Raw genomic sequence first — 11,302 nt, 5'->3', positions numbered from 1 at the left:
GATCTATATATGTTTGTGACTTGAATATCAACATATTATTACAAATAATGATTGGGAAACTTTCTTAGCTTAAAACCGTTTCAAAAAAGAAACATAAGTTATAATGTATATTGACATCAGATTTAAGGACTGCCAACAATGAATGTTATTTTTAAAAACAATTGCCATTATTTCTCATACATGTACATGTCACGTCCAGTACAAAAGGTTTTCTATCTGAATCTCAAAGTAATGACTTCTTTAATTTAATATTCTCTTCCACTTTAGTTTATCGGCCTAGTCAGGATTAATGTCTGTAATACTCGAAGAACCTGCAGCAAGATCGACCCAAAACTTGCTTGATGATCTGTTTTTACACTTAACTAGGAACATAGATATGTTAACACTGGGGGAAGTTAACATCTTTAATTATAATGATTTTTTTTTTTTTTTTTTTTTTTTTTTTTTTTTTTTTTTTTTTTTTTTTTTTTTTTTTTTTTTTTTGGTTGTAATTAAAAAAACTACAATATATAATCTAATGAAAAAATCAGGCTGGGTTTGGAAATTTGCACAAAATAATTTTTTTTTTTTTTTTTAATACCAGTTTCAGGTTCACAACGATTTAAAATCCTGACAATCTGTCATCGTAGGAGGCCTAACCCTTCATTGATATAAAGTTATAACAGCCTCAAAAATCATGAGTGTTGATATATATTTTTTCTAATTCTCAGAAAATATATATGTATGTATATAGAAATATATGAAAACGTTAGCGGAAAAGGAATGCCGTGTTGATATAATTTTTTTTCTTTAATATCTACTGTATGCACAACGTCTTTAAAAGTTTAAGTAGCTATAGAAATATATATATACATACTCTATGTATATATGTTTCTGATTCTTATTACAAAATTATTATAATGCAATCCGGCCCCATACTGATAATTTAACCATACCAGAATTAAATTACATAAAACAACCGCAAGAGCTACTGAGGGTTGATAATTGTACTAAGATAAAGTTACTATTACCGAGACTGTATTTTGATGATTTGATAATTCAATTATTTCACAAACTTATATAATGATTTATTCACCACATTCTCTCCCCACCTTTGATGTCAAAATGCTCACTATTCCATTTTATATCAATATAAACAATTTCCTTCATTGTAATAGATGTAAAGATTGAGCCAATACTATATTGTAAAGAATATTTGGTGGATGTAGATTTTATACACTGCTGGGCCACACATTAACACTTCAGTTATAATTACAAGGATAATAACCATAAACAAAATAGCACATGTGTATTATATTCCTACTTGTATTTCAAACTTGTGACCATGAAATGTTTCTCAAGGATTAATTTTTACACTTCAAAAATTTGGATGAGATACAAGTTTTATCAGATATATTATATGAACCTCCTTGTTCAAACATTTCAGGTCAAAGCCCATACATGTGGCCTAAGTAGGTCAAAGTCAGAGGAAACTTTATAGTGCTCAATCACAAAGTGCCTTCTTGCAAGTCGTTAAGATGTCCTGATACATTACCAGTTTGAGTCCCATGTGGGGTAGTTGCCAGGTACATGCCTTAAGCCAGTGATTTTTATCAGAGTACTCCATCTATCTTCCACCTCCTAAATCTGATACACCCTTAAATGACCCTGGGTATTTGTAGGATGTTAAACAAATCAGATCTTGCCAAGTCACTTCCATGTTGATTTTTGGTTAAAATGAGAATGGCAAACAGAGAAAAAGAAAATCATCAAATTCATCAGCAACAAAAACATTTCAGTAACATGGCTTTATTTACAGAAAACACAAAATGAAAATATAATAAACATAAAATAATGACATGTCATGATTTCAGGAAAACTACTCAACCTTCCAATGGCTCATACACACCCATATTCCATTCATCATTGCTTCTTATTAAATGTTGAAGGTCGAATGTACAATGCCTGTTAAAATATCATTAAAATGAAGGAAGCAGAAAACTACAGAATCGGAGGGACATTTCATGATCAGGCAAAAGATTGAAAGATTGGAAACTCCTAACCTTTCAAAAAATTAAAATATATATTTGTAAAAATCTTGCCCTTGTATCCATATACTTTAATATGTCAGTTGAAATTTCAATGGTTGTTGGTGAATGAATGTACTGCCAAAAAACATATGTACTAACTGACAGGTAAGGTAAATAAGTAGTGGAAAATCTACAGTATTCTCTTACAAAGAAGTCACCCAAACTTCTACTTAGTATGGTTTTCACAACAATCACTTCACAGTTCAGTTAGTAATTGATTTTGTACTAACCAGTTATAATTAGATTTTCTACTAAGATGTGAGCTTACAAAAGTGTACAACTCGGAAGAACATTGTTAAATGCATAGCTACATAGTCATTATACAATGTAACTATATTTATCACACTCATTAAAATGTGCCATCATTTCAGGGGTAAAATCTAGCATACTGTACACAAACATGTAAATTCAGGGACAACATACATCTATTTAAACATGTAATTAAGTTGATCATGCATGGCCATCTTAGCAACAGTTGGTACCATAATTCCTTTAAATAAGGAAACACATGTGAAAGATAGCCAAACCCTTTACATCTAAAATCATCCTCATGTATGTGACATCTTGATTGTAACAAACATAGGCTACAGCTTTTCCATTATTGTATTATTCAAAAAAAGTTCAGTAATTGCCATTTTACCGACTTATTGAGAATTAAAATGAATCCTAACTGCATCATTACATGAAAAACAATTGAAACCATTTTTGGTTAAAGTTATATTCAATACAATCTCATAAAATATGATTTTACACCCGGTCCACCCAACTGCGAATGATAAATATTATGAAGTTCCTTACCGTCAATCGATTGATTTGTAACACAGCGAGAAATTCTGTACCGTGTAGCGATAAACGCTAACACTCTACCGACACAACGTGGCTATTTTTAGACTCGAGTACTGTCGCCAAATCCACAGGTAAATCGCGGGGCGCTCTGGCTACATCAGCTATACCAAACACAATCGTAAATGTTACAAATACCGTAAAAATCTTGTGTTACTTACACACCAGTGTACTTTGCACATGTATTTTTTCTTATGGCTTTAAATACTGAAAAAAATCTACTATCGGTATATTTTGCGCATTCAAATTTTGGGGAAAACGATGTCCGGGGAACCACAAATTCAATGTTATAAAGGTGGTAATTTCATTGCAAAACATTCACAATAAATGCTTGACAACTTGCACAAAAAGTGTTGTATTTAGAAGAAATAACATAATATAATTGCACTGTGCTTGTTTTCTTTTATTGGCCACCGTAACTGAAACAGTGAAATATATCTTGCAGAACATGTCAAAAACATTGGCAGTCCGCCGTATTCGATCCGTACACATGTCAATGTCTGGAGATATTACACATGAATAGTTATCAGAACTATTTGAAAATATTATAATTTAGTTACTTTAATATTGCCACAATAAGTTTTAAGTGTGTTTGAGATCATTAACAAACTTTAAAGAGCATTCTGATAGCATTTACGTTGGCTTGCAATAATCACATCGTGAGTGAACTCACTATCTGTACGGCACCAGATCCAAGCTGATGGCTAATTATATATAACAATACGGTTAAAATGCCACTAACCTTCTAGCTTGTCAGTTTTGCTGTAATCATATTACAAACCACTTATTGAAAATCCTAAATATAGGACAGTTTAGGACTCGTCTTATAAATCCCACGTGTGTTTTGACTTTTTGCACACGGCCTGCAGCCGGGACATGTTATGGCGGTTCCCTACGTAATGAGCATAGCTAGATCTATAAGGAGTTTCATATGCAGTTTTACTAGAAATATGAAGATTTGTTAAAATATCTAAAATAAAGAAATACTAGTCAAGTGAATTTTTATGCAATTTGAAGAATATTTGTTTTGTTTTTAAGTAGATACAGACGCATTGTTGATGATATATAGATCGGTTAAGCTAACTAGCCATTCAGTTTCATTAAGCTGGATGAGAGGCCCGAGCGTAGCATCCAGTACCAGTTTACCTGTGGATTTGGCGACAGTACTGGAGTCTATAAATAACTTACACTCATTCAATACATCGATACAAGTCAGCGGTAGTTTAGAGCGGTAGGGGTTTATATACACGCATCGTTCGCAGTTGGGGTGGACCGGGTGTAAGTACTTGCTAACTTGTAAAACATGTGTCTGTATACATGTATTTACATCTGTTCATCAAACTTATTTTTTCATCTTTCAATTAACAATATTGATTTGCATTTAAATTATTTGCTTCAAATTTTCTAATAGTAATGGTAAAACTTTTATCTTAAATCTGATTTTAATATGGATTTTTCTAATAGTAATGGTAAAACTTTTATCTTAAACCTGATTTTAATATGGATAAAGTGAATGTGAGGTTAAAGGTCAACAATGACCAAATGTGTTTTCTCCACTGTAGGCAATATACAGGAATCCATCTTCATCCTTGTGTTCCTCGTAAACCTGACCCATACTGGCACTGAAAAAAACAATACAAGGTAGGCTTAATATACAACAGTAAATTAACTTCATATAACAGAATTAAAATCATACCGTTTTGATGTGACAACAGTGTTGATTATTTTTTTCTTCTCCACACTGAATGAAATGATTTTACAACTTGAACAAAACACAATTTGATCCAAGAAATGGTATTACAATTCTGTATTACAAAAGTCCAAACAAATCTAGGTCTATGTAGGTCAAAATGTTGTGACTTGTCATTATATGGTTCTTCCTCTATATAGCTATAAGTCCTTGACTCTCGGTCCATCTTGTATATATTTAGCTACACCTATGACCTTCATGTTTCAGCAACAAGGGTGTATGTCTCAGCATTATCTTTATAGGTCAAAGATCAAAATGTAGGTCATGATAAAATGGTACATTTAAATAAATGACAAAATGTTAAATTAAGCTGGATTGATAGCCAAGTAAGAAGGTCCGTAACAGTGTTTTCTCAGAAGTAGCTCATATATGACCATTAGCTCAAAATGTAGGTCACACTGAAAGATCGATACACACAATGTTTCACCATGTAGGTCACAAAAATGAATAGCAAACCGGGGTGGGCCCAAGGGGTGGGAAGGAGCTTCATCCGGGGGCCGGGGGGAGCTAACATATATAACGATGTAGGGCGGGCCGCACGTCGGGTATATCTTGGTTTGCGACGTGGTTAGAAGTTCGCCGTTTGAGGAGAGACATGTGTTAATTTAGACCGCGGGTGCTGGAACCAAGTGTTGTGTGGGGTGGGGACGTTTTACTTGTCAGACCGCGTACGGTGGGGTGGGGAGGTAGTTCAGTGTTAGGGGGGTGACTGGGACTCAGTCAGCTCATTGTCAACTTATCAGCGGCTACGGCGAAACAAGGGGAGGGGTAGATGAGGTAAGCAGTAACAAATGTCAATCAGGCTGGGGCCCGGGGGCGGGGGGGCGGCCTAAGGCCCACATTGCGGAGCGGTCCCGTGGGCGTCACCATACAGTTATACCACTCAAATCATAAACAATGACTCAATAACTTCTCTAGGTTTGTCTAGTTCACAGCATAATCATATTTACTGGCTATGGGGCACATCTAAGAAGGTTATTACATAGTCTTACACAAGTGATACACACATCTAAATTTGTTTACAAATAAACCATTTGTTTTATGTGACTGTAAACCTAGAAATTTTAAAGTAAAATCACTGAAGAAGTTTTACCAAATAGGTTTCATCATCTAATTTGATTATGGGCAGTGGTTAATTTCTTTAAATAATCATTTCAAAATCATCCAAGTCAAAAATCCTCATCTCTTTTATCTACTTGAAACTGTAAACAATATTTTATTTTTAATGAAAATACTGACAAAAATATTTTACACCTTTGTGTACTTTATAATCATAAAGATACACAAATTAATTATATTTCACTTGATATTTTGGATACCACATTTGACCCAATAGATACCAATGTCTGTGTAAGCGCCCTTCCCCCTATTTGAGGTCTCAATTGCAATTGCCCAGGCATACAAAACTGCACAAAACTGTATAGATTTGCAATAATTTGGTCTTACTAGCACATATCTTTTCAGTTTTTCATTTTCTTTTCAACACCCTGGGTGTTTTGGGGTCAAATATGGTTACCATAGTATATATATATATATATATATCAGCTTTCCAGGAGGATTTGAAAAGGGCAGGTGCGCTGGGCAAAAAAAGGGCATTTTATTTTTCGCGACATAAAACTTTTTCGGGCATTTAATATATATATGTTATCAAGAAATTTAAATTAAACTGGTAGGCCTAAGTTTTGAAAATTTGTTAATTTACTATTTGTTGGAAATATTCAGTCTAGAATATAGACTGAAATAACTTGTCAAACAGAAGTTACAGAACCTTCAAAGTATAGTGTTGATAGTGAGAATACGTAACTGTTGTGCGGGTACTTTACTATCCCTGGCTGGACACATGGACAGATACCAGTGATGAGTACAGACATATAACACCTGATATTTTCTCCGTACTGTTATTTACATAGGACCAATCAGATGGCCTTTGGAAATCTCAGGTAAACTGTCGATAAAAATATTACTGGTAATGTTGACAAGATAATATCGTACATGTTAAATTTGATAAATTCTAGGTTTGAAGCAAATAGTTTTGACATCTAATTTAGTTTTATCTCTTTATAATGGGTACTAAGAATAAATCCTCAAACTGCCATGATGTGGGGTAAAAATGATTTATTAATCTGATAATTTGACTTAAAGCATGTCAGTAAATAGGATTAGGGTCCTCGGCTAAATTTCAGAAAGTAAAACTATTTAAGTAACTAATAAGCACTGTATAGTAATATCCAAGGTCGGATATGGAAGTTACCTGGTATCATATCATGGTCATAATAAATCTAATTGACTATATAGAAAAGACTTTTTTAGTGTACCTGACTAATACAGATGTATGCATATAATAATACAAAATCATGACTGAATACATATATTTTCTAAATTACCTTGATTGTGGGAGAACTTTGCCAACAAACAGGAAGATAGCTTTTTCTGATGGTAATTGAATACGTTTACGGATAATCCACATGAATTGTGCTACAGAAATGTCATTGGGAACAAGGAATTTGCGTTTGGTCTATATCCTGAATCTGTGACTTGGGATCTTTTTCAACAATCACCTGAAAGCAACAACAAAAACATGTATAGAATGTACAAAGCAATACATTTTATTGTTCATTGAATAATATATTTAAAGGAATATACATCAGTGATTTATGGAACTCATCTATAGACAAGTGCCTGGACTCATGAGTTTCCAGCTATGGGACTTGCAGCAATTTTAAGAACCTTATACCTGTATACCAATATACACAAAGACTCATTAAAATTTGATGATATTAGTGTTGTGGACTCATTCCACATAAATTGTTGGTACAAAGACAATTTGATGGTTTGAACATTTAGACGCCCTTTGACAAGACCATCTAGGTTCTAGTATGTACACACTACACATCATCTGAGCAAAAGAAATAGATTTCATATTGGTTTCGAGATACAAGTGAGATTGATAAATGGCTAACATAGAAAAGGATGTGCTAATTTGGCCAATCCTAATGACAGATTTTGTAGAGGTTTTTACATGTGAAGCAATTCCATTTCCAAAACGAAAATGATTCAGGCGATTATACTTATAGAAGAAATGAAATTCTAATATAACTAAGAAATTGAATGGCCTACGTAGCTGTACTTTCTATGGTATGGACATGGTGTGTCCTTTCTATAAGTCAGTGAAGAAAGTTTATACACCAAACACCAACTTACTGGAATTCTTTCTGGGTATTTATCCTTTATCTTTGTTGATTCTGCATTTCTTTGTTCTACAACATTGAAAAATATTTTTTTATAAGTTGCATGGCAATAATACATGAAGTATAATACCGTGGACTCACTTTAAAAACATGATGATGAAAATCTGCCGCGATATTTTTCTCAGAAATAATGTATTAATGCATTAAATGGTATGTTTGAGTCATATATTGTGCACTGTCCTGTAGTATGTAACATTAAATTGTAAATTGTTATCTTGTTTACTATTTGACAGTTATATTTTGTCATTAATACATAAATAAGACCAACATACTACATAAGTTATGTACATAACATAGTTACAAGTTTTTATAATGCTCTCTGGTAATTTTTAATTGTCAATAAAATCCAAAACTTCTGTATTAATTTAGTTGTTTCCAAACTAATGTAAATCAAATAAACATTTTGTCAAATTTAATAAGATGAATTACAAGATAAATTTGTTATCTTCAATGAATTATTGTATATAGTATATATCATAATTAAAAAAACAATTCTTTAAAACAAACTTGGAATATTAATTTCCCAGTATAATTAAGCAGTAATCCTTTCTTTATTATAACAATGGAGACCCTTGTATATCAATGACAGATCTGTGAGGATAGCGACTATCACATTTTTATTTTGAAAAACTGAAATTGCCTATAAAATTAATTAGGTTACCATTGTTGCCAGATTTATGTAGATATATATTGCCTTAATTATCAAAATGACAGGTGTTTTTTTGTGGTATTGAAAAAACCTCTGTGTCATTAACAAGAATTAAATCTGTCATTCATAACTTTCAAGTCACTCTCAATGTTGATAAATTACAGACACCTGAAAGCCTGTTTTTATAGTTGTACATTACAGGTTACCTATACAGATTAAAGCACTAGTGTCAGCTAGGACTCATAAATGTGTTATAAACATACCTGCTTACATAATATATATACCCCTACTTAGTATTAAGTCTAGCTATGGTATAAGATTATGTAATGAGACAACAATATCTATAATTAAACAGGGAAACACCATTATATCATCTGTGTACAGTAATTCTCTACTGTGATAAATGTAAGGCTGACTGACAGAACTGTAACAAACAAAGCTCAGACATAAACATTACATATATAATGAGGTGTATAAAGTACATGCATTTATATTTCATCATCATACTTTATCTAATCTGATCAATAATTATCATTGTCAGAATTGCCATTGAACTAATATTCACAGAAAATAAAAATATAGTGAGTATGGTCCTAATGACCAAGGTTTACAGCACTTTTATTGAAGTTGCATGTAATTGAAATTTTGAATGTCTTCGATAAATCACATAAATTCACTCAGAAATTTTATAATTGAAATTGTCACTATATACTTTAACATTTGAGATCAAAACAGTACCAACAGGTAATTAATATAAATGTATTAAGTTTCCCATTATATAAAACAGCATTGGATCAAATAGGTACATTGCATATGACATTTTTGTAATGTCCGGCTATCAATTTAATTTATCTGGTCACAAAGAGTTATAAAGAGATTACAAGTTACAAGTAGGTAGCTAGGTATTATATACTACAAATATTAAAGGGACAATTCACTCAAGCTAATTCTTTTATATAACCAAGAAGCAAAATATGGCATAAATGTATTGTTCTACATTTCTTATGAAACATTTAACTCAATATATTGACAAATTCTACGTTATTTTTAAGTATTTGAATTGATACTGTTGTAACTACAAATCGTTGATCAATACGATTAAGCAGGTACAGTATGTACTCTGTACCCATTCCCGAGCCAAAGTCACGCACGTTAAACAAATGAACTACATAACCACTGAGGAGGTAATAAAATGATTCTTAGACAAGACAATTCATCTAATAAGGTAAACCACTACTGTCAGAGCGATTTGAGCAGTTCTAGACAAAAGTTGCATTACTCTACGAGCAAGAGACAGGGTTCGGCATACAAGATGTTCGACCACAATGTGTAATGGCAGACAGCGAGCGAGTTTGAAAGTTTCACACACATTTCACCACCATGGGTTTTTCGAGCATATCACAGTAAAATCGACTGATCTAATTTCCATTAGAACCGGTTTTTTCCCCGATATATGTACAAATATTGTCTTAGATTGAATTGTCCCTTCAATGAATTAGAAATTAGTTATTCACACAGTCCTACTCTGCTTTTAAGTCTGATGTGCCTAAATCTATCAATAGAAGTGTAAAGTACCAAAACAGAAATAAAAAGATTACAACTACAACTATTTATAGAACTGACTATGGTAAGATTCACGTGACTGTGTGTTTATCAAATTCTATGTTGTTATTGACAATTTGATAATATCATCAGTATTTGATTAGACACGCTATCCCATATTATCTACTTCCTATAATCTGAGATTTGCCGAGAAAACTAGTAGGGATGACTAAAAGCCATTCAAACAAATTGTCGAGTCAATCTAGTACTGTATGATACAGCAGAAACATGATCAACGATGAAAACGGAGCCTTGGGGAAAATTTAGAGTAAGTTTTTAGAATCTACAGAAGGCCTAACGTTCAGTGTTATTTTATTTGTCTGTATAAATCACGATACTTACCTAGCGTGTGCTCTTCCTGAATTTAAACTTCATCTTGGGAGATGACCTAAAGTGTCAGACAACCAACTAGTGACAGCTGTAAACAAAGACGAGACGAGCTGCCTGTGAATAATGCGTCAAAATGGTTCGCTTCTGTTCCTGTGATCTATGACGTCATCACAGGAAGTTGAACACGTTTACTTTCGGTACCTCTCTGGATGTTTTTATAAAAGGCATGTAAAATCTAGAGAGCTCTAAAGAACGATTTCCAAACGAAGGAAAATGGCGAACGGAGCAGGCCTTGTGGACAGCGAATATAAAGAAAATTTGAGGTATTTCAAGCGTTTACACTTCTTTCAGTATCAATAATTCCGTAAGAAGATAATATTTTATGTATACAGGGTGTTCGAAGATAATCGGTTTAATAATTGTTGCGTAATTAATTCGACTCGAAACACGCTTTTAACAAGTGTACAGTGGCATAGGATTATGAATCGATGATTAAGCTTAAGCCTAGAAATGAAAAAGCACACATTCTACTTTCCTAAGATAACATTTTCGTTCGATAAATGGTAAATGTTATCATCTATAAAAGAAAAGTATGGAAGCTATGTATATTGTATATCATTATATTCTAAACTTTCATTAGCCCTCTCTGAAGATGATCTTAAAGTTATATTGAGGGAAATAATGAGAGTAACAAAACGTTTTTCATTTCATTGGAATCCGGATGTGCATTATCTACAAATGGCCAATAGAAATTACTTCTTATCCAGTTAGTGTACTTTTGGCCCTGTGTTTATATTTGTCTGTATATTTC

General features: G+C 32.8%; 1 pseudogene; it reads right to left on the bottom strand.

Annotated features, from left to right (window-relative positions):
• Positions 1–3,299: 3,299 nt before the first annotated feature.
• LOC138313929 (gamma-aminobutyric acid receptor-associated protein-like 2) lies at positions 3,300–10,525 on the bottom strand (annotated as a pseudogene).
• Positions 10,526–11,302: the final 777 nt, after the last annotated feature.

This window comes from Argopecten irradians, unplaced genomic scaffold, assembly GCF_041381155.1.
Source record: "Argopecten irradians isolate NY unplaced genomic scaffold, Ai_NY scaffold_1078, whole genome shotgun sequence".
In the NCBI taxonomy this organism is placed as follows: Eukaryota; Metazoa; Mollusca; class Bivalvia; order Pectinida; family Pectinidae; genus Argopecten; species Argopecten irradians.
Note: the sequence above shows the minus strand (reverse complement) of the source record. Positions and strands in the feature narration are given on the sequence as shown.